The 25,131-nt window shown below is 39.2% G+C and overlaps 1 long non-coding RNA gene across 1 annotated transcript; it reads left to right on the top strand.

The window, feature by feature from the left end:
* The first annotated feature begins 8,066 nt into the window (after nt 1-8,066).
* Nucleotides 8,067-24,342, top strand: LOC123334970. Its single transcript, XR_006553141.2, has 2 exons — nt 8,067-8,138; nt 23,784-24,342. It is a non-coding gene; the product is annotated as an uncharacterized LOC123334970 (long non-coding RNA).
* Nucleotides 24,343-25,131: the final 789 nt, after the last annotated feature.

The following is a 25,131-nucleotide window of genomic DNA, read 5'->3' as shown; positions in this document are numbered from 1 at the left end:
AAGTACATTTCACTAAGTTAAACACATCACATATTCCCTGAATGATGAAGCTGGTTGGGGGTGTATAACCCCCATTGATGACCAGGGTATTTCAGTTGAGGAGATATAAGTCCCACCTGAAGCTACCTTCTTCATGTACCATTCAGTGATACAGGTGGTTCATTAGTTATGGCCGTATGTGTGGCTGCATAAGGTTGGTAACTAGTCTCCAAAGTTGACCTTCTAATATGTTATATCTCCACATATTCACAGTATTGTGTAGGTGTCCATCCACATTAAACTTTGTCTGTGCAGTGAACAGAAAGCAGAAGAGGCCCAGTGTGACCACCGAGGTAAGACCAAGCTGGGCCTTGGACCCTTGAAATTCACACTCTGAGAAAGTCAAAATCTTAAAAAAAAACAAAACACAAAATCAACTGTATTGAGACTGTTGTAAGGAAGTCTGGTAGCCCTAGGGAGCATGAGAAAGATGCTGCTGATATTGTTTCTTTTATATTTGAAACCACATAGAAATTGGACTTCAAAAATTTTTAATTTTGGCCTTTGGGAAGAAGACAAAAAATTCTGTAAATGGTGAATGGACTAGGGTTATATTTAGCCCCAGCAATAAACAAATGAAAAAAAATTCTAAAAACTAGAATATTTATCAGATTTATTATATAACTAGCATTACTTTATTTATTTAAATGATTGAGCAAAACTTTACTTCAGGTATTAGATGTCAGTATTAATAGATGAATTATCCATAAATAAAGTCTGAATCTGGCTGTCTTTCTATAGTGACACTGAGTGGGTTCTCTGTATGTTCAATCGTCATTATCAGTTATGCTGAAGTTAGAGCTGACTACTATCTGCTTCTAGAACTGTGGGAGCATTTTGTGAAGAGAAAAGGTGATCATTGTTTATGAACAGGGTGGAGAAGGAAAGACAAAACACCAAATAAGACCTTCAACAATACTTACATTCTTTCATGTCCTAAGCAATGGCCAGAGTTGGTCAGACCTTGAATAGAATAGTGAGCTAAAGAAGGGAAATTTAAAGCAACTCTAAAGGGCAAGACTCTGAAATGTAGTGGCAGGAAAATTAGGAATCTGATAAAGAAAACATGTTTTCTAGGTGAAATGGATGATTGGGAGATCTAGGAAGATGATCCTGAAGGAACATTTGGGATTGAGAAAAGGAAAGTCACCCGAGTTCCCAGACTCCATTGGGATATTGACATTGCAAAAGGAATGAAGATTCTGTTGCTGAAAACGGATGTCAAAATCCATTTCATAGTATAATTTATTGTTGTTTGTTTAGTGGCTAAGTCACGTCTGACTCTTTTGTGACCCCGTGGACTGTAGCCCGCCAGGCTCCTCTGTCCACAGGATTTCCCAGGCAAGAGCCCAGGAGTGGGTTGCCATTTCCTTCTCCAAGTATAATTGAAGACACAAGTAATAACTTTCCCTTTCTCTTTTGCCCACAAGGGAAACATGCTGTGTTTTGCTTTAGCGTCTATGATCTCTGTGGCTCTGGCATAGTCCCTTCACTTACTGATCCTTTTATTCCTGTTCATAGACATTTTTCCTGAGGCTGCCCTACCCTACCACTGAAAATAACAGTTTATTTGTGGAATTATGACAGAAACACACTTTGAACAACATATTTTTTTCTGTCTTCTAAAAAAATGAGGTTTGAGAAAGCAGACTAGTAGAATATGCAAATTGAAGTTAGTCTTACTAAGTTAAAAGATAGGTTTTGCAATTCTAATAATTCTGCTGGTACCAGACGCTGAACTCGGCCTCTCAGAGGCAGTAAAGGGGGAAAGTGCAAGAACCCTGTGAAAAGTGGCATGGTGACTGAGAAGACGGGCTGGCAGAGTTCCAGTTAGGTCATTTAATGAATATTTCTTGTGCATCCCTATCTTGAGCTAGCTGTCTTGATTCCCCCCCCCCCACCCCCACATATTCTAATACATTAATATTATCCTAAGCTATGAATTGGCTCTATTTTCATCTTAGACTTCTGACATACACTTAGAGATAGGCTTTACCCTATCTTTTCTCTAATTTAACCTTTTAGATTACTGAGTCAGTCCGTTTATGCTCATCGATTCTCAGCACAGATTTCCAAGCATGGAAAACATACACCCTTAGTTTTAATTCTACAAAGCCCTGACTTAGGCTGGGCATGGTTTTGAAGTGTCAGGTAAGCTACTCTACATAATGGAGATCAAGGCTGATGAGTACATGGCACAAGGGCTTCTCCCTTCCTTTACGCCCATCTTCTTTGCACTGCAGACATTTCTAACAATCACACATGTTTTTTCTGTGATTTAAGATGCAGCTTCAGAATATTCCTCAACACATTTCATGAAATCATTGCCAGTCAAAAAATCGATAAATACACATTGAAACCCAATTTCCATTCGTAACTCTAAAGGATGTGAGGACTGAAAAATGTATTTATAATCTTAAGTTACTTCATATAACTTTGATTTTTCCCCTTCCTTCCCTAAATGGTAGTGTGCTGACCAAAACTGTACTGTATATGTGGTGACATTGCTTTTCTTACGCCCCTTTGTAGGAACTGGTCAGTCCGCACCCCACTCCAGTACTTTTGCCTGGAAAATCCTATGGACGGAGAAGCCTGGTGGGCTGCAGTCCATGAGGTCGCTAAGAGTCGGATATGACTGAGCGACTTGACTTTCACTTTTCACTTTCATGCATTGGAGAAGGAAATGGCAACCCACTTCAGTGTTCTTGCCTGGAGAATCCCAGGGACGGGGGAGCCTTGTGGGCTGCCGTCTATGGGGTCGCACAGAGTCGGACATGACTGAAGTGACTTAGCAGTAGCAGTAGCAGCATAAGCTTCCAAGTTCAGAGAAAAGACTAAATCAAGTACTAAAAAAAAAAAAAAAAAAAAAACTCCATAAATTTAATTAACACTATTATTGAGTGGCTAGTTAATGCCATTTTTCAAAATACTAAAAATAGGTTGAAATTTATTATTATGAAGACTTTAAAACAAAATGGATTAATACCTAGGTGATTAACACCTGTCAGTGTTCATATGTTCTACAGATAGAACTTAATGCTTTAATACATCACAGCTTTAGACATCTATCAAAGATATTTTAAGATTCCTATCACAACACTGAAAGTCAGAGATCATAAAGAATGATAAGAAAATTAAACAAAAGTGATTTTACCTTTAGTCTTTAAAAGTAAAGACTGAATGCTTGTCATCTTCTAAATGAAGCCTCTTTTGATTTGGTTTATAAAATTTCAGTACCCTCTTAACACACTTTATTCTTCAGGTGCTCCTCTGCCAACCTCAGTAGCAGAATCTCTTAAACTTCTCTATTTTTCCTCTAATCAACCAACTATTCCATTTATTTGCTATATATGTCTTATAGCAGATGCTCAGTAAATATTGGTTGAATAAGTTGTGTGTCATTTTAAAAAATGCAATTAGATAATCTGAAGGAAAGGGAAAGAGTAGATATTTGTAAATTGTATATTTATAACTACAAGGGTGCCTGTGTATTTATATAAGGTAATATCCATTCATCCCACAAACATTTATTAGATTCCCCTGGGTAAATGCCCTCAGTAAAACATGATTCTTCATCTCAAAGATTTTGAAGATTAGTAGGAGAAATTGTAGTATAATTTGATAAATATTCTGATAGAAATGCATTCAAAGTGATAGAATAAATCTACTTATCTTCAGAGAGAGCTTTCAGTGAAGGTTCTATGACACTTTGGTTAATCTTTAATTCTTATTTGCCATGTGGCACTTTACATGAACTAAATGTGTGCATGTACTTTTACATATATTTATATATGTGGAAACGTATATGAATTAAATATGTGTATTTGTATATAACATAAATACATACATATATATGTGTATATGTGGATATATATGTATAATTTGTTTTCAAAGGAGATGGAAGAATTATTACAGAAGTTATTAAAAGAGTACTTAGAATGAGTTAACCCACTTTGGTAAACTGTTTAGATTTATATTTTAACATGACATTGTTTTAAAATTATTCAGTTAATTTTATTTTTATTCTTTCTTATTCATATTAGTATATATGATTCTTGAAAGTGCAAAAATCAGATGATAGTTATAGGAAGTAAATTATGATGTTTGTCATAAAATAAGAGCTAAAAGTTGCTTTAGTAAGTGTGTATTATTAAAAGTAACTTCTAATTTTTTAAGTAGATAGCTTTTTCAGCTCAAAAAGTATAATTTAAAAGTTAGAAACTGTCAAAAATCTTACAAAGTATCTGAGATTTTATTTTAGATGAGAAAACTGAGATCCAGAGAGTGTAATTAACATGATTAAAGTCTTACAATGTCAGCACTACGAGTGGGGCAAAACCCCCAAACTTAATCAAAACTCAGCATTCTGACTTAGTCTGACGCTTTTTAGTATACTTTCCTGTAATATTTAGGTTGAGAATATCATGAAGAAATGAAGAATCAAAGACTCTTCTAGAGTCATTGATTAAAGTCAATCAATGACTCTTCAAATCAATGACTAAATGAAGAAAGTCAAACAGAGAAAGTCAAATGTGATACCTCTTATAGGTGGAACCCAAAATATGATAATATAGACTTATTTACAAAGGACTCACAGACGTAACTGAACTGAACACAGACATAGAAAACAAATCTATGGTTATCAGAAGGGACGGAGGTAGAGGAGAAATAAATTAGGAATATGCATTTAATAGGCACATACTCTGGTGGTTCAGATGGTGAAAAATCTACTTGCAGTGCGGGAGACCTGAGTTCAGCCCCTGGGTTGGGAAGATCTGGAGAAGGGAAAGGCTACCCACTCCAGTATTCTGGCCCGGAGAATTCCATGGGCTGTATAGTCTCTGGGGTTGCAAAGAGTCAGACATGACTGAGCGACTTTCATTCACTCACTACTGTATAACAAAATAGATGAACAATAGGATGTATTCTTCAGCACAGGGAACTATATTCAGAATCTTGTAATAGCCTATAGTGGGAAAGATCTGAGAAAATTCATGTGTATTACTGAATCGCTTTGCTGTACACTTGAAGCTGACACAGTGTTGTAAATCAACTATACTTGAGTAAAATAATTGCTACTCTCTACTTCGAACCTCTGTCAAGTGTTTCCATATACGGTATCTTATTTTCATGTGACACATACAGACAGAATAGCAGTAGCTGAACACACCATTGAGGATACTGCTGACAAAAAATCAGTCAGCCTGTGAAAGAAATAGAAAATGTTATTCAGGCTAAATCAAAGGATTATGTCAGGAAGAGCATCACAGAAGGCTCTGAGACTTCTGTGAGAAGTTAAGGTGCATTTATATAAATTTTAAGACAGAGGACTGCACATTCACTGACATGTTACTGACAGTTTACATAATCCAGGTCTAAGAGTCATCCTTGTGGTGGGTCATGTAAGCCCTTACAAGATCAAGAAGAACTGTTATCTTTTCAGGAGTTGCCTTTGCTGTTTTTGACTGAACAGGTATTCCTGCTGATGGGGAAGGTCTGATTGAATCATAACATAGATACACAATGTACAATGAGGCGAGAGGGGAGGCCAAAGGGCAGGGAAAATGTGTTTACATTTTTCTTGTAATAAAATTTGAATTTTATTTCACAATATTAATACATTTATCTCGGATATGTTTTTCTGCAAACGCTTCTTGAATGAGTTTTTGTTTTACATTATATTCTAAATTCCTTGGTGTATTTTATCATCAAACTACATATCGTGTGAATTTTTTTTCTTGAAAGACCTGAAATGCACAAAAACACTGATTTCCTTTCAAATTCTTCTGTGATCCTTTTGTCAGTAAAAAATATTTGAATTACTAGTTCAATTTTTTCAGGAGCTTGAGATGTTCCTTTTTATATGGATTATAAAAAGGAAGCAAAGGAATGTCTATTGGAGTTACAATCAATTAGGATGGAAAGAGGCTTCCGAGGGGGCACAGTGGTAAAGAATCTGCCTGCCAGTGCAGGAGACACAGACGTAAGTTTGATTCCTGGGTCGGGAAAATCCCCTGAGTAGGAAATGGCAACCCACTCCAGTATTCTTGACTGGAAAATTCCATGGACAGAGGAGCCTGGCAGGCTAGAGTCTCTGGGACGGGAGTCGGATATGACTGAGTACTGCTACTGCGGGGTGAAAAGCTGAAGGGCTGGAGACTGGGGGCCACTTTTAGTATAGCATAATTAATATAACACATCAGTTCAGTTCAGTCACTCAGTCGTGTCTGACTCTTTGCGTAGCATTCAGGTAAGTCAGAAGATGTTTATTTCATTTTATCGGGTGACTATGGTAGTGATGAATAAGATTCTTAGCTTTTGGACTGTCATTTGACCATGCCCAAAACTGTGGCAAGGGGAGGGAAATGTTGCTATTACCTGGTAGTTTGTTGTTGGCCAGTTGCTAAGTTGTGTCTGACTCTTTGTGGCCCCGTGGACTGCAGTATGCCTGGCTTCCCTGTCCCACTCTATCTCCTGGAGTTTGCTCAAACTCATGTCCATTGAGTCAGTGATGCCATCCAACCTCCCATCCTTTGTTGCCCTCTTCTCTTCTTGCCCTCAATCTTTCCCAGCATCAGGGTCTTCTCCAATAGTTTAGAAAGGCTAAAGTGTAGCAGGTACCCAAGCTGACCTTCAAGGTAGTTTGAAATGTGCCAGCCTGCTACTTCAACTTCCCATGTATCAAGTGTCATTGAGTATAAAGAAATATGGTGCAATTACTCTTTTGTTGGCACTGGCTTATTTTTAGCACTTTAAGCTTAGATGGGTCCCTGCCCTCAGACACTCCTCCCTGTTTGTTTCTCTTCCGTATTGTCAAGAGTCTGTCAATTGCTTGCCTACGCATTATTAGCTCTGTGATTTTTCTTCTGGAAGGTAATAAAGGTCAGATACTCCTCTAGAGGAGTAAAGTAGTTTGAAATCAATAAAGCTGTATTCAAATAGCTCGAAAGGTAGAATCTGTTAAGAGAAAAGCTCTGTTTCCTCTGCTAAACAATTGTGAACATGGGAAGGTGTGTTTGTTTTCATTAAACACCATTGGCTGACACAAATGAGGCAGTTTATTTGCCTTTTGAAGTTCTCTAGTAAATAAGAGAAGAAATAATACCATAAATCAGTATTTTCAAGGCACAAAGCTTGGTTCACATCGACAGTGCAAGGAAACAAATTAGACAAATCAGATTAGTTTATTCTTTTGTATTCTAGTTACAAAAAATGTGACCTTTATAGGTAAGCCTAAGTGAGTTTATGGAACTAAAGTTTACCCACAGTAAATGAGCATCCATAAATAATTAAATATGGAAGATTTTGTATTTGTAATTAAAACCATAAAGTTTTACTTAATGGTATATTAAATATAAGATTTTCAGTTAGAGTTTCTTTTTTTTTAATTTTATTTTATTTTTAAACTTTACATAATTGTATTAGTTTTGCCAAATATCAAAATGAATCCACCACAGGTATACATGTGTTCGTTGGTAAATGATCAGCCATAAAACAGATGGTATTTCTTTTGTAAGTCCCCAGTCCTTTAAAAATTGGCATTTATTATAAAAAAGAAAGGGACAAGTATTGTGTTCTGTTTCATTTTTGTTTTTTAGTATCTGTCATTAGGTTTTACTAGAAGTTCTGCCACTGAGATTTTTCACTGAAGTTAGTATGAGTATTCATGTAAATCTTTACCTCATATAAGACTAATATTGTACATTTTATCCTGGAAAACAAATCATATCTGTGAATTTAGTTTCAAGTGTAGAAGCTAAAACATGTGAAGAATCATTTGACTTAAGTGAAAATTGAATGATGAATAAAAAGATTCATGGACTCAGAAGACATAAATTCTGTAAAATTATAAAATGGAAAAAAAAATCACTAAATCCTAGGTTCTTTGTGTGTTAAAAGAGTAATACATGCCTTTGGTACCTTGGAAATATGATGTAAAAATATGGACAAGATAGTTTAAGTCAAACATTAAAACTTACAGTTGTTATTTTATTTTAAATAAGCCTGCTGCTGCTGCTAAGTCGTTTCAGTCGTGTCCGACTCTGTGCGACCCCATGGACTGCAACCTACCAGGCTTCTCTGTCCATGGGATTCTCCAGGTAAGAACACTGAAGTGGGTTGCTATTTCCTTCTCCATAAATAAGCCTAAAAGTATATAATGAAAATTAATCAATTTATGTTGCTAATGATGCTGAAAGCTCGATCAATCACTCTACAGTAGTGCCGAGTTGCATCTCAGAGACAAGAGTTTTGGGTGAAGTAGGAAAACAGCATGGTTTATTGCTTTGCCGAGCAAAGGGAGCCACAGCCAGGATTGGCTAGTTGGATTGATTTCTAAGGGCTCTGGGCTGTGGGGATGGTTCCTTGCTGACTGGTGCCTCACTTCAGGATGATTAAGGCAGAGAAGAATATTCTGGAATATCTGGGCCACCTAGAGGAGGGGTGACTCTGGACTGGTTAGTTTGCAAGTAAAAGATGTGCTCTGCTGAGCCCTTAAGTTATCTTTAAGAACTGGCCAGCCCTGGGAGGTTTCTCCACAAATACCAGATTATCATGAGTATGTGCTCAGTCATGTCCGACTCTGTGACATTGTGGACTATAGCCTGCCGGTCTCCTTTGTTCATGAAAATTTCCAGGCAAGAGTACTAGAGTGAGTTGCCATTTCCTACTCCAGTACCTCTTCCTGACCCAGGGATTGAACCTGGTATCACTTGTGTCTCCTGCATTGGCAGGTGGATTCTTTTGTGCAATCATTTTGGTGCCACCTGGAAATCCCCCAATAGAGAAAATAAGGAAACACAGTTAATATTATTAGCCCTGTGATGAATGGATGCCAAATAGATAAAAAGAGAATCTAAGAAAATACAGAATAGTGACATCAAGTATATTCACATTGTTGTGCAAGCCACTATTCATTTTCAGAAATTTTTCATCTTTCCAAACTGAAACTCCATTAAACATAACTCATTCTCCATTCCCTAAAGCCCCTGGCATCATCAGTTTACTCTGTTCATACTAATTTGACTACCCTAGATATCACATGTAAGAAGAGTCACACACTGGTCCTTTTGTGACTGACTTTTTTCACATAGCATTAAGTCTTCAAGGTTCTTCCATGTTATGAAAGTGTTAGTCACTCATTCATGTCTGACTCTTTGTGATCCCATGGACTGTAGCCTGCCAGGTTCCTCTGTCCATGGGATTCTCCAGACAATCATATTGGAGTGGGTTGCCATTCCCTTCTCCAGGGGATCTTCCTGACCCAGGAATCAAACCCAGGTCTCCTGCACTCCTGGAAGATTCTTTACCATCTGACCCACCAGAGAAGCATCAAGTTTCATCCACGTTGTGGCATGTGTCAAAATCTTCTTCTTCTTAAAGAACTTCTATTGTTCTTATATGGGCTTCCCCTGTGGCTCAGACGGTAAAGAATCTGCCTGCAATGCAGGAAATCTGGGTTTGATCACTGAGTTCAGAAGATCCCCAGGTTCGGAAGATCCCCTGGAGGAGTGCATGGCAACCGACTGCAATATTATTGCCTGGAGAATGCCCATGAACAGAGGATCCTGGTGGGCTACAGTCCATGGGGTCGCAAAGAGTCAGAATCAACTGAGCAACTAAGCATTCATTGTCTGTATATACCACATTTTGTTTATCCATTCAGCTGTAGATGGACATTTGGAATGCTTCCGCCTTTTGGTCATTGTGTATAATGCTGCTATGGACATGCGTATGCAAATAACAGTTTGAGACACTGCTTTCAATTCTTTTGGTTGCATGCCCAAATTTGCAATTGCTCAATCCTGTGGTAACTCTGTGTTTAGATTTTGAAGAACCCGTAATGTTTTTCACAGTGGTTGTACTATTTTATTTTCCCATCAGCAGTGCACAAGGCACAAGGCTTCCAATTTCTCCACAATCTTGTCCAGTGCTTTTCAGCTTCCTCTTCAGCTTTGTGTTCTTTTCTTTTTTCCTTTTTCCTTCTGAGAATGAAGTTGTATGTTACTGAGGTTTTGATTCACTCACATATAGGTCATTGATTCATTTGAGTTAATTTTTCTATATGGTGTAAGACATGGTATTGACATTTTACTCACCAAAAACAAAAACACAAAAATCCCGCCAAGTCTCTGAGACTTGAAATGATGTACCCCAAGCTGGTAAAATCCCTTAACAGATAACTGATGGAGCCCTGACATCTGAGTAGGGTTTCACTCTTTCCATCTTCCCCCTCCCTCCTCACCCTCTATCCCCACTTCCTCCTCCATCTTGTCTCCCTCCCTCCCTTTTCTTCTCATCCCTTTCCCCAAAGACCAAAATTTGAATTAAAATTTAGAAACTTGAAATATATAAAATCTTCTTTCTCCCTGTAGAATTCTAAGATTATTTTTCCTGTATATAATAACTCTCCATGAGCCCCATTATAATAATTCTCTTTTGGAGTTTTGCCATAAGAAAAATTTTTTGCTATAAAAATGTAAATTTATTTCCCATCCACTACTACGTTTTCTTCCTGTGTTCTGACAATCATCATTGCAGTAATCCCTTTCTACCTACAAATTTATTTGGAAAGCTTCCTGGATCTTAGTATATGACCTTCATATATACTTAGTATGTGAGGGAAACTTTCACCACGAGGTTGAATAGGAAATGAAGAAAACTAAGAAGAAAGGCAGAGAGGTAGTTTCTGCAAGGAAGAAAAACTTAGGAAAGTAATAAGTGGGGAAAAAAGACCCTGTATATGAAAGAATCCTTTCACTAAATCAAGGGCTGTCAAAAGATATATTTCTAAATAGTAACACACTGGTAGCTTTGAGGCAGTTAATGAGGAATTTGTCACAGTATTTTGGCCTTTACCCCAAGGGGATTAGGAAACCAATACAGGGTTTTGAACTAAGGTGTAACATGTCCACTTCATTTTAAAAAGGACCCCTCCTGCTGCTGTATGGACAACAACAGGGGAAATATGTGAAGGTAGTGAAATCTGGTAGAAAGCCTAGAGCAGGAATCTATTAATAGATAAGAGATGATGGTGGCCTGACCAGGGGCATTGAGAGAAGGTGGTTAAACTCCATCAGATTCTACATGTATTTTGGAGGTAAGGCCAGTAAGAGTTTCTGCTGGTTTGGAAAACAAAAGAGAGAGGTCAAAATTTATTTTAAGGTTTTTAGCTTGAGCAACTGGAAAGAGAATTTATCACTTTGAGATGGTGAAGACTGGATAGAGCAGTTTGGAAAAGAAAGAATAGGTGTTCAGTTTGGTAGTTTGAGAGGCTGATAATTAACTAGAAATGTCAAGCAAGCATCTGGAAATATGAATTGGGATTTCAGAAGAGAGGCAGCATTAGATATCTAAGTTTGGGAATCATTGACACACACATGAAAAAAAAATAACTAGAGGAGAGAGTGAAGTGAGAGTACTGCTGTTGCTCATTAAAGGTCTGGAAAAATAGAAGAAATCAGCTAAGGGTACTGAGAACAACGATTTGTTGAGGTAGGAGAAAAACTAAGAAATTTTATTCTAAAACTATGTGAAGAAAAGTATATCTATGAGGCAGAAGTGACTGACAATTTCGAATGTTGTCAAAGGCAAATATGAGGTGGACTAAGAATTGATCATTATATTTAACAATAAGGTTGGTAACCTTGGTAGGAGAAGGTTCTCTTTAGTGATGGGGAACCAGACTCCAGGGAGAAGAAGAGTATGAAACAAATGCAGACAACCCTTTTTAAAGTATTCTGCTGCAACAAGGGGTAAAAAAAGGTAGATAGGAAGCTAGTTGGGGGAAGGGACCCAAGATAAAACTTCAAAGAAATAACGGCTTATGTACATGTTGTTGACAAAGATTCAATGAGAGGGGTTATTTAAAGCAGGAAATAGAAGAACAATCAGTTAATCAATGTGCCTCAGCAGGTTTGAAGATGCAAAGTCAAAGGGTTGGTTTTATTTTTTATTTTTAATATTTAAAAATATTTAAACTGAAGTATAGTTGACTTGTGATGCTGTGTTAGTTTCTGGCATATAGAACACTGATTCAGTGATACATATATTCATGTTTTTCATGTCTTCCCATTATGGTTTATTGCAGGATATTGGGTATATCCTGTTCAAGGGATTGGTTTAAATATGAATATGGAATTTATCTATAGTAACAGGAAGGAAGGAGGAACAGACAAGGGATGGAGATACAGGCGCTGGTATGTGAGCAGATGTGAAAGTAGAGCTCAGTTATAATCCTGTTGACTGATAGCTGAATTTTATCGAAGAATTAGGAAGCAGGATCACAAGCTTACAGTGAGAGTGGGGAGGAGATGTTGGATGCTTAAGGAAAGAGTAGAAGGTATCCAAGACCACTGTTAGATCCACGATTCTCTAGGAAGCCTGACAGGGCTCAGTATATAATTGGGTTCACCAGTATGATTTGTTACAGTGAAAGGATATGAACCAAAATCAGCAAAGGGCAAAGATATACAAGGCAAAGTCCTTAGGAAACCAGGTGCCTACTTCCAAGAGTACTTTCCCAGTGGAGTCACAGGACATGCTCCATTTCTTCAGCAACCACTTTTGACAACACATGTGAAGCACTGTCAATTAAACAAGCTCATTAGAGACTCGTTGCCCAGAGTTTTATTGGGGGCTGGTCTTTGGAGCATCATCTGCCTGGCACATATTAAAACTGCAGAGTTCCAGAAGGAAAGCAGGTGTTCAGAATAAACCATATTGTTTGCACAAGCACTAGAGGCTAAGTAAGCCATTCTTATCAGGGAATGGCAGGAACTCTCCTAAAATTCACATTCTCAGATGCCAGCCAGAGGCCAGATTTGGAAGCAGGTTTTTGTAAGATTCGCAGTCTGATGATGTGAGATTTGTCTCATGATGGGATGTCTGTGATAAGCTCAAGATTCAGGGAGGTGGGTGGAAGAATGAAATGGTGAGGAGAGAAGCAAGCAGAACAATCCACCACCCCTAAGCCCAGCTCATGTGTGGGAAGCAGAGTACTTAGGGAAAGTCAGGCTTCTGCTAGATGCAGCCCAGAAAATGAAGGGAATGCTAAGAGAATTTAGAGCATGGAGACTTTTGCTGATGGTGGACTTTAATTCTAGAAGGAACAGGGTCAGGTTTTGAAGATACTTGTTTGGGGTAGGGAGGTGGAGCAGGAAATGAAGAACATGGATCATGTTAGAGCCTCTTCCCAGAGCACGGAAAATGAGAAAGGATTTGAGAATCTGAGGATGCTGGTGTCAACTAATGTCAGTACGGATAAATGGCATCATAAGATTGATCCTGGTGAATTCAAGAAAGTTAGTGGCCATGAGACTGAGTGTTAGAGGTTAGGGAAGGGTTGTTATTTGGGCTTTTCTTTGATGCCTTTCAACAGAGCTGAGGAAATCTGGAAGAGCTGGGTTTGATTCTTGAACTGATGCCCTGATTGATGATGGAGGCAGCAGACCTGGAGTAGAGTGCATCACTGTCTCAGGAGAGGATTTCAGTCCGTTCATTGTTGACCTCTGGGTGGAAGGTGACCTTGCATGAGTGAGCTGAGCTTTGAGCCTCTTAGCTGTGGGTAGGCTAAGGTGTAACTTTGATCTTTATCTACCCTTTCTTCCTTAACCCATTTTTTATTTTTCTTGTAAAATAAATGATGATACCTGATTTATACAGCAGTGATAATGCATGTCTATGTCGTAAATCATTTTTGAGCTAACTTTGAAAGCCTGAAATATAGAAGAGCAATTGAAAAAGAGGACAGTGTCCATTTTCCTATTTTCAGCTCTGTGATTTGACTGGAAAGACAGGGCCATCAGAGAGCTGCCGAAGCTTGAAAGACAAAGACAAATAAAACTACTTCCTTAGGTAACTTGGTAGTGAGAGTGTATGTTCAAGTATAACTTGTACATATATAATTGAAAAAGACTATAATGAATGCTATAACTAGACCAGATAAAGCAATTAAAGGTTAAAACAATTAAGGGATTTCCCTGGTAGCTCAAATGGTAAAGAATCTGCCTGTAATACAAGAGACCTGGGTTTGATCCTTGAGTTGGGAAGATCCCCTGGAGGAGGGCATGGCAACCCACTCCAGTATTCTTGTTTGGAGAATTCCATGGATAGAAGAGCCTGGTTGGCTACAGTCCATGGGATTGTAGAGTCAGATATGACTGAGCTACTTAATACACAAGACTATTAAAGTAATACTTCTGATTTTGTCTTTTCGTAGTCAGTTCTCTGCAATCTCTTTACAGATAAAGGCTGTATTCTCTAGAGACTGAGAAAATTTTCTTAAGTTTTAAATTAATCTTGGACATAAATACAATCCTTCCAATAAAAAGAATGTTTACACTTTGTGTCTACATGTACTATCTGTCATAAAGATTGGTGTCACTCAGTAGTCCCTAGCCTATTTTCTGTTGCATGAGGGAACAAAATTTGAGTCTAAAAGCAACATCCAGATTGGATAGAACAAAGCTTTTATTTCACATATTTCAACCTGGGTGTATTACTCTTATCTTACAATAGTGTTACATTATGCCCGATCATTATACCCTGTAACAGTACTTTCTAGGAACAAAAAAAATAATATTTATTGACTCTGCTCTTTTGGCCTGTCTCCAAATGTGCCATTTTCTTCCTGCTGGAAAACTTATTTCTGTGGAACTTTGAGTATTTTCTAATGGAGAGCTGCATTGCTTTGCAGTTTGTCAACACTGAATGAGGCTTTAGATTAGTTTTTTTAAATTAAAATGGAAGATTCAGTGGCATTTGGGGTGTGGTTTCTTCTCATCATCAATTTTATTAGGGTTATATTTGAGAGTTTCCCAGCCTGGGACTGCAAATGTGTATGCTGCATTTGGGTGATGTTGCATTTGGGTCTGAGGTTCACAGGTATAAGTGAGACCTAAACTTTACCAACAAAAATAGGTTGTTTGTGGAAGGGGAGTGCTTGGGCTGCGAGACTGAACAGTAAGGTTGGCCATGGCTTTAGGTGGACTTGAATGGAAATCCTGGCTCTGCCTGTTACCTGCTTGTGACCTTAGACAAGTTACTTAAATATTCCGAGTCTCAGTTTATCTGAAACATATACGTCCTACAGCACTGTTTTAAGAGTTAAAGACACTTTTTGTGAAGTTCCAGCTATACAGCAATCACTTGCTATTTCACTAGAAAGATTGACAGCATGTGAATACTGTCAAATTCAACATATGACATTGTATTGAATTTCTTCTCAAGTTGAAATTTCCCTACTTTCTTTTCCTTTTGTTTGAGGAAAAAAACATCATTTCTGTTTCTCTTTTCTCTGTTGAAACCTTGAGTATAGATAGTTATACCCTTTAGAGTGCACCTTGCTTTTGGCTTCTCTGGTGTTGTATTAAGACAGCTGTTTTTAATGCCTCTGTTTCCTTCCTCCGTATGGGTATCAGCCGGGGAGGTAGTCAGTGTGGCTGCTCTAATGTAGTATAACTACCTGTTTCGTTTAGGAGCAAGGCTGTCATCTGACGGCAGGGCCACATTTGTGAACGCTCTCGTTTGCTTCTTTGAAGTTGCATGACAGCTAATTCCATGTTTAGTCATCTTAACGAAATAATCACTTTTAGCTTACAACAAGCTGACCTTTATGGTCTATTTAAAGTGAAAACTGGACACTGTTAGTTTTGAGATTTGTTCTGCTTGAAGTTTCATACATAAAAAGATGAGCAATATAGTGATTTTTTTTTTAAAATCATAAATGTACAGTAATTTCAATGTCCTTTTGTGAGAAATGAAGAGAAGGGTTGCCAGGAGAATAAAATGCATCTTAGGGGATTAGAAGGGGGAAAAATAACCTCCCACTGGCTACAAAAACAAACCTGCAAATAGAAAGTATTCACAGCAGCGTTCCCCGATGGCTAGAGATTGTCACTTGGTTGGACAAACCAATAAAACCCGTCAAGAAAATAAAGCCAGATATTTTATGCCTACACATAGTTTGGGGATAAAAGATAGTGTAACTCCCTCTTTCAAACTCATTTTAAACCCACAAAAGGAAAACTTTCAAATTATTTCAGTCCCTAATTGACTATCTTGGTTGTTCAACGAGAGGTTTTTCTTTTTCCCCTGCTGGTTATTATGTGTTATTGTTTGCATTTTCTTTGTGACCACTAATGCTTTTTGGTGACAGGTTTCAGGCTGACTCACGATCTCCTGTCCACATCCTGAAGCCATCATTCTGCAACAGTACATTATTTCTTGTTGTTCTTGATTTCTCTTGTCTGTAGGTGGACTATGGTGAGGTAGCTGCCACTTCATCAATCCTGTCTTTTTTCCTTCTTTTCCTTTTTCATAGAACTTATTAAGTTCTGATGAATGCTTCAAAGCTTTCTCTGTGTATGAAAACAAATTGATCCTTTGCAAAACTTACCTTGGTTTCCAAGGAACTTTCACCTCATTGTTCACTTTAGGAAACTAATCTCTATTGAACATTTCTCAGGGATCAAGCTCAAATGCCTCCATGGATCAGACAGGTGACACCTTTGTGAAGTGGAAAGGCAGGAACATAGACAAAAATAAGGATGTGTGGAGGTTTGTCTAACAGAATGGTGTATGACTTCTGTAAATTTGTACAAGTAAAGGGCTTCCCTGGTGGTTCAGTTGGTAAAGAATCTGCCTGCAGTGTGGGAGACCCAGTTTTGATCCCTGACTCAGAAATAGCCCCTGGAGAAGGGAATGGCTACCCTCTCCAGCATTGTTGCCTGGAGAATTCCATGGACAGAAAAGCCTGGCAGGCTATAGTTCATCGAGTCTCAAAGAGTCAGACACTGCTGAGCAACTAACACTTTCACTTCAGGTACATGTGGTCAAATGTGATGACAACGTTTCAGTTTAATTCTTATAGTATCTGCTTGAGAAAAGATTTTTTTTTTAATTTCTATTTTATAGGTTAGAAACTTGAAGCTCAGAGTTGAGATAATTTGTCCAAGGCTATAGTCAAATTTAGAGACTTAAAGCCATATCATCTGGATCCAAATATCATGTTAATTTCCACTGTACAGTGCTGCTTGTGCAGCCTTGAGTACACTCAAAGGTTGATAAAACAACTCATTCATCCAAAAAATATTTATTAGCTGAAAGGGGATTTTCTAATCACTGAATAGGAAGTAGCTGCTGCTGCTAAGTTGCTTAGCAACTTAGAGTCGTGTCTGACTCTGTGTGACCCCATAGACTGCAGCCCACCAGGCTCCCCGTCCCTGGGATTCTCCAGGCAAGAACACTGGAGTGGGTTGCCATTTCCTTCTCCAATGCATGAAAGTGAAAAGTGAAAGTGAAGTCGCTCAGTCGTGTCCGACTCGCAGCGACCCTATGGACTGCAGCCCACCAGGCTCCTTCATCCATGGGATTTTCCAGGCAAAAGTCCTGGAGTGGAGTGCCATTGCCTTCTCCGAATAGGAAGTAGAGAATCAACCAAAAAAAAAAAAAAAATTCTGCCTTCATGGAGCTTATATTCTACTATGGGAAAATCAAGAAAAAAGTCAACATGCAATATAATCTTTTATTCGTCAATGAATTTAGAGGGGGAAAAAAAAATCAGGCAAGGGACTAGAGATGCCTGGGAGAATGAATTTAAGAAGACTGGGTGGGGAAGGGTTCACTGAGTATGTGGCATCTGAGTGAAGGCCAGAAGCTGGAGAGGGACTGTGTCTGCAAAAGTCTGTCTGTGGCTGGTGTACTCCAGGTAGAAAGAACAAGTGCAAATACCTTGAGGTGAGAAGGGTGCCAAGGGCATGCTTGAACCCTGGAAATGGGAGGATAAGAAATAGCTTGTTACCAATGGGAATAACATCAAAGAGGCCAGAGGGGATGGAATGGAGCTATGAGAGGAGAGCAGTGGGAGGGAGATGGAGCAGGGAGGTAATGGGTCAGACAGATCACGGTGAAGGCTGGTCTGCATGCTGAGTTGGGTGGGAAGCTGCTGGAGGATTTTGAGCACAGGAGTGATAGAATCTGACTTATGTTTTATCAGAATCTCTTTGGTTGCCATGTTAAAAGTGGACTACAGGAACAATTGGAAAATAAGAGTTTAGAGATGACTTAAGTCCACTTGGAGAAGGCGATGGCACCCCACTCCAATACTCTTGCCTGGAAAACCCCACGGATAGAGGAGCCTGGTAGGCTGCAGTCCATGGGGTCGCTAAGAGTCAGACACGACTGAGCGACTTCACTTTCACTTTTCACTTTCATGCATTGGAGAAGGAAATGGCAACCCACTCCAGTGTTCTTGCCTGGAGAATCCCAGGGACAGTGGAGCCTGGTGGGCTGCTGTTTATGGGGTCGCACAGAGTCGGACACGACTGAAGCGACTTAGCAGCAGCAGCCGCAGCAGCAGCAGGTCCACTGGCCTGGACCCTGGTGATAATAAGGAAGTTACCGAGAACCAACTTACAATGGGGCTTCCCTTGTAGCTCAGTTGGTAAAGAATCGGCCTGCAGTGCAGGAGACCCGGGTTCGATCCCTGGGTTGGGAAGATCCCCTGGAGAAGGAAATGGAAACCCACTCCAGTATCTTTGTCTGGAAAATCTCATGGACAGAGAAACCTGGTGGGCTGCAGTCCATTGGGTCGCAAAGAGTTGGCCATGACTGAGTGACTCACACACACACAGTGAGGACCAAATGGGAATCTGTACATGATTTAAAGGTACAGATGGAAGATTTGCTGATAGATCGAATATGGGGTGTGAGAGACAGAGGAGAGGAGAAGACAACTCTAAATTTTGGTTAGAACAACTGGAAGAATGTTCCTGCATTTGACAGTGGTATGGAAAGTTGATGGGGAGCTGATTTGGAAGGCCCATCAGATACTCAGTTTTAGGCAGGCTAAGTAGGAGAGACTAGATATGAAAAGTGAAAGCCTTAGTCACTCAGTCATGTCTGAGTCTTTGACACCCTGACTTTTCTGTCCATGGAATTCTCCAGGTAAGAATACTGGAGTGGGTAGCCATTCCCTTCTCTAAGAGATATTCCTGATCCAGGGATTGAACCCAGGTCTCCTGCATTGCAGGCAGATTCTTTATCATCTGAGCCATCAGCAAAGCCCATTTTGTGTGTGTGTGTGTGTGTGTGTGTGTATACTATAAATATATATATTTATATATGCATTTATATGTGTTTTAACTTTTCATCAGATGATTTCAATGAAGATATATATATATATATATAATTATTTTGAGTTGGACAGTTACTCTTAAAATTGAAATTAACTGATCAAATACCATTTGAATGAGGTTATTAGTATTTCTGGGCCAATATTTATCTTGTTGAAAAAATGGAAGTAAAAAATATTCCCCTTGATACAGAAATACTTGTTACAGTGAACAAATGCTGATTTAAGAATGTATCTGAAGGAAGAAATACTCCTCCCTGTAAAGCATACTGCATTTTCGTTGTCATGCTTCTCATTGCAACTCTTGGAAGCCATCCAACTCTTCTGGTTGGGTATTAAAATTCAAAGTTAATGAATAGATCCAAATATATCTGCATTCAGAGCTACTCATAGATCTTCTAATATTCTGAGCACAGCCTGTGTGCTGATTTTTTTACCTCCTGAGAGCAAAGGTAATATTTGTCACTATGTGAATATCTTTAAACTGCCTCAAAATTAAAAGCCTTGTGATATGGAATTTACTTTCTGTGATCCTTGAAATACTACTGGATACATGGCATTTGCTAATGTTTTAAATGTAGGATTTTATCTTTCCTGCTCCTTTTAAAACTTTGCTGTGATTATCAGAAGCGTCCTTAGCTTTCTATCTGGCTCCTGTCTCTACCTGTACCTGAAGAAGCCTGTGTGACATCTTCTTTAGTGGAGGTTCCCCACGTGAGTTCTCAAAAATTAACAACTAACTGCAGAGTGGACACCAGCTTCCCTGGTGGCTCAGACAGTAAAGCATCTGCCTGCAATGCGTGAGCCCTGGGTTCAGTCCCTGGGTGGGCAAGACCCCCTGGAGAAGGAAATGGCAAGCCACTCCAGTACTCTTGCCTGGGAAATTCCATGGACTGAGGAGCCTGGTAGGCTACAGTCCATGGGGTCCCAAAGAGCTGGATACGACCGAGTGACTTTCACTTTCACAGAGTGGACTAATAGCATATGCCTCACCACCCAGTTTACTTGTTAGACTTGATTCCTCTGCTTTTAGTTACATAATTAATTTTGTTTACTTACTTCTTTTTTGTATTCAACATAACTTGGAGTCAGTCTTTTTATTTATTGAGCTCATGGTTAAATCATGCCTCAATCGGAGGAAAAATTGGCATGTTACAAAAGTACTTAGTTAACCTATGGGAATCTCCTCCTAATGTATTTCCCCCTTTGGCTTCACTCTCAGGGAGCTCAAACACAGCTTACAATTCATTTGTCATAGTTTCGGATGAGACCTGCTTGTTTCATTACCCTAAATCTTTTATTACTGACACATGTTTTTCATTTATCATATGTGATTTTTTAAAAGTGTTTTAAAAATGGTAAGGACCTCAGTTACTTTTAGGAGACAGATTGTAACCATAATTACTGTTTGCTTGTCACTGTGTCTGGAATAGATCACAGAAGACACAGTTCTGGAACTCAGACCATGGGAATGATCCCCATGTGAGGATATACCTATGGTTTGGACAGGAATGAGTCTGGAGTACCAAGAGTCCAGACCTAGAACATTCCCCCTCTCTGTATCTTTGGGACTCAAAGGGAAACTTTTCTGAAAGTAGCAAGGGCCCAGATGGAAGGGAAGATAGAACAGACCCAACCTCAGTCAGTTTAGTTCAGTGGCTCAGTCACGTCCACCTCTTTGCAACCCCATGGACTGCAGCATGCCAGGCTTCCCTGTCCATCACCAACTCCCAGAGTTTACTCAAACTCATGTCCATTGAATCGGTGATACCATCCAACCATCTCATCCTCTGTTGTCCCTTTATCCTCCTGTCTTCATTCTTTCCCAACATCAGGGTCTTTTCCAGTGACTCAGCTCTTCGCATCAGGTGGCCAAAGTATTGGAGTTTCAGCTTCAGCATCAGTCCTTCTAATGAATATTCAGGACTGGTTTCCTTTAGGATTGACAGGTTGGATCTCCTTGCTGTCCAAGAGACTCTCAAGTGTCTTCTCCAATACCACAGTTCGAAAGTGTCAGTACTTTGGTGTTGAGCTTTCTTCATAGTCCAACTCTCAACAACCATACATGACCACTGTAAAAACCATAACTCTGACTAGATGGACCTTTGTTGGCAAAATACTGTCTCTGCTTTTGAATATGCTATCTAGGTTTGTCATAACTTTTCTTCCAAGGAGCAAGCGTCTTTTAATTTCATGGCTGCGGTCACCATCTGCAGTGATTTTGGAGCCCCCAAAATGAAGCCTGTCACTGTTTCCATTGTTTCCCCATCTGTTTGCCATGAAGTGATGGGACCAGATGGCATGATCTTAGTTTCACCCAACCTGCTCCTGCTTAAAAGGCAGTAAAAATTCATTGGTGTTTGTTTTGAAGATTCTGAATGTGTGGCCCTCCTGTTTTTGTCTTTTCCCCCAGGCAGGATTCAGGCAGACCTTGCTGGGCAATACTTAACTTCAGGTTTTGGGACTGCAGATGCTTCCCTGGTCCCTCTCCCTGTTTCTTGTTCTGTTCCTTAACCACAGATGTACTTTATCCTGTGTACTTATGATCTGAGACTGCAGCCCTGGACTGACATCACAGGTTATCGGGGCCTGAGATAAGACACTTCCTGTGGACTTCTAGCCATGGATGGAATCACATCCTATCCTTCTCTTGTTCTATCCCTTTAGGTCTTACAGCGTTCAGAACTCCTGGCACGTTTACTTAATTGCTGAATTCTGTGCCTCAGTTCACTTTGCTACGACTCCTAGTTCTGGCTTACACCCTGGCCCCTACTTACTTTTGTCCATTTTCTGCCAGAAGTGAGATGAGGTGAAAGTTTAGCCAGTTGAGCAAATTACCAAGTTCTCCAGTGGAAGGTTAGATTATAAGAAGACTGAATGTGTTGGATAAAATAAGGTTTGGGATTTACACATGGATTTCCAGGTCCATGCATTCTGTAGCCTCCATGATTGTGGATAATTGTAAGCTGGTTGAGTGAACACTGCTGAGGTATAGGAAAATATGAAATTAAGCCATGTCTCCTTGCCAAATGATATTCTTTTGGTGTTTAAATTAATCCTAATGCATTCCAAATAATGGTTTTTTTGTTGTTGTTGTTGTTGTTGTTTTGTTTTGTTTTGTTTTTTCCTGAAGGAAGTATAGAAACTTTACTACAGTAAAAGATACTGGGAAGAAAAAGCAATGTGTGCTCAGTCGCTTCAGTCATGTCAGACTCTTTGCCACCCTATGGACTGTAGCTCACCAGGCTTCTCCGTCCTTGGGATTCTCCAGGCAAGAATACTGGAATAGGTTATCATGCCCTCCTCCAGGGGATCTTCCCGACCCAGGAGTTGAACCCATGTCTCGTATGTCTCCTGCATTGCAGGCAGATTCTTTACTGCTGAGCCACCATGGAAGCCAAATAAAGCAGAGACTAGAAATTTTTAGGGGAAAGAATGATGAATGAAAAGCTTTTTTTCAAGTTAGTATTTAAAGCGTTGGAATGAAATTTTAAAATCTTGGACAATTTGTTGCTTATCATAATATGTTAGAGGGCTCATCAAATTATTTATCACTGAGAAATAAAAGCAGTCTATAACTCTATTCTGAGCAGATCTGACTGGACTTATTTAGCAGGAACAAAGGTTTTATATTTATTTTGTGTTCAGTGTGTAAATACTTTTGTTATTTGCCATGACCTTGCATCTAATTCGGAGAAGGCAATGGCAACCCACTCCAGTACTCTTGCCTGGAAAAGTCCATGGACGGAGGAGCCTTGTAGGCTGCAGTCCATGAGGTCGCTAAGAGCTGGACATGACTGAGCGACTTCACTTTCACTTTCCCTTAAGACTGTGCAAAGTACTCTTAAGGAAGAGAGTTGGAACAGAAAATGTTTTCATCATGTGTATTAACTTCTCATGGGCTGGGAAGTAAAATGTGACTTCTGAAAGCCACATTCTTCCTCACATCTTTGTGAAATTAAGAAAATGTTCACTTAAAACGGTAGTTTTAGAGGCATGGTACATTAGTGGTCAACTGTCAAGTCTAACTGCTGGTTTAACTTTCATTACAAGTTTCTTAAGTAGCATCTAAGTGGCTGTAACATTTATGTAAATGAGTCTTTGAAACAAATGAAGCAAACTTTCATGACTCATGACGTATATGACCCGTACCTTGCTTTGACGTGCAGACATCTCCTTTTGCTTCTAGTATAGCTAAGTTGTGGAGAAAACAAGTCTTTTGAGAAGTTCAGAAGAATTCAAAATTAAGCTTGTAGGCACACACTTAGGCTGTTCATATGTCAAAAGATTAACTAATGTATTGAAATAAAAAATTATTGCTAGATCAGCAGAAAACTAACTTAAATTTCTTCCTCCCCATCATGAGGATGTGTATATATGATCCAATAATGATCTGATTATAGGCGCTCTTCATCTGTTCTTTCTTTTGAAAAAAGACAATAATTTTCTTCAATTCACTTTTTATTCTTAAAAGAAATCTCATTCTCCCTCTGAACAACTGTGTTGCTTATCTCTTTGACAAATGCGGTCTTGTAGCTTTAGAACAGATATACAGGCTGATAGAGAAGAAAATAGGAGAAGTGAAAAATGATTTAATCGTGGTATTCCCCAGAAGCACAGACATCATCGAAGCAGGACTCTGATCAACAGCCTCTGGAGACATGAAAATGTGTGAGATGAGCTGGACCCGCTGGCTTGATCCTGTCCTCTGCAGTGTGCATGTCCTTGATTTGATCCGTCTTCCTCTGCTGGATTTCCCCAGGCTTTCATGTGTTTCCTTTCAAGTGCGAGCTTCGGATGTGACACATTTTGAAGCTGTGTTAGTAAATAGACTTATGTGAAGAGGATGAGAGAAGACACAGAACTGATCTTGGAGGTGATTTTCTGCCAAACTACTCTAGTTAGTCACACCAGCAGTACAGAGAGCCATCTTTAAAATCCTTTTATATGTACTAGGATGGGAAAGTTCCTTTCCACTAGAGGGGAAATCGATTATGGTGCTACTGATAAGAATATCAGTAGAACAAAAGGCTCATGAAGGCAGGGATTATTTGTCCTCTTGTACCCAATGCCTGGCATAAAGTAGGGAATTGTATATATTCTACTGAGTGAATGCATGAATGAAATCCGTGCTATATCAATTGTGCTTTTATAATAAATTTAAAAATCTTGCTGCTTTTCTTTCTGTTAAGTCTCCTTAACTCATATTTATTGGTCTTTCATGTGAATTAGAAGTAAATGAGGTCTTTTAGAAAACAAAGTAGTAAATTTTGGATAAAAACTTTTTTTCTATGTCAGACTTATAGATAATATCTTTAGAAGAGTTAGAACTCAGGCTTCTCATACACTCATACATATAAGGGATATAATAGTGACTGTCTTTAGGGTATGGAGAAGGCAATGGCACCCCACTCCAGTACTCTTGCCTGGAAAATCCCATGGACGGAGGAGCCTGGTGGGCTGCAGTCCATGAGGTCACTAAGAGTCAGACACGACTGAGCGACTTGACTTTGACTTTTCACTTTCATGCATTGGAGGAGGAAATGGCAACCTACTCCAGAGTTCTTGCCTGGAGAATCCCATGGACAGAGGAGCCTGGTGGGCTGCTGTCTATGGGGTTGGACAGAGTCGGACACGACTGAAGTGACTTAGCAGCAGCAGCAGCAGTCTTTAGGGTAATAGTATAACACAGAGGTTATGCAGCCACTTAACAACGTGCAGTGAGGCAAAGGGGAAAGCAGCCCACAATTCCTTACATAATTTAGGTGCCTGAAAGCAGCTCTACATAAAACTGCCATATAATTCAATCAAAAGCAGCATACTTAGTCAATCTATGTAGCTGTTCTATTTCCTTTTTTTCATATTGCGCTGTTAGTCATAATCAGAAGGGTTTTTGATTATCATAAAGACTATTATAAAACATAAATAGGATAGTGAGGTCACAGTTTTGCATCCTACTC

Source organism: Bubalus bubalis, chromosome 9 (assembly GCF_019923935.1).
Source record: "Bubalus bubalis isolate 160015118507 breed Murrah chromosome 9, NDDB_SH_1, whole genome shotgun sequence".
NCBI lineage: Eukaryota > Metazoa > Chordata > Mammalia > Artiodactyla > Bovidae > Bubalus > Bubalus bubalis.
This window is presented reverse-complemented; position numbering and strand designations above follow the sequence as displayed.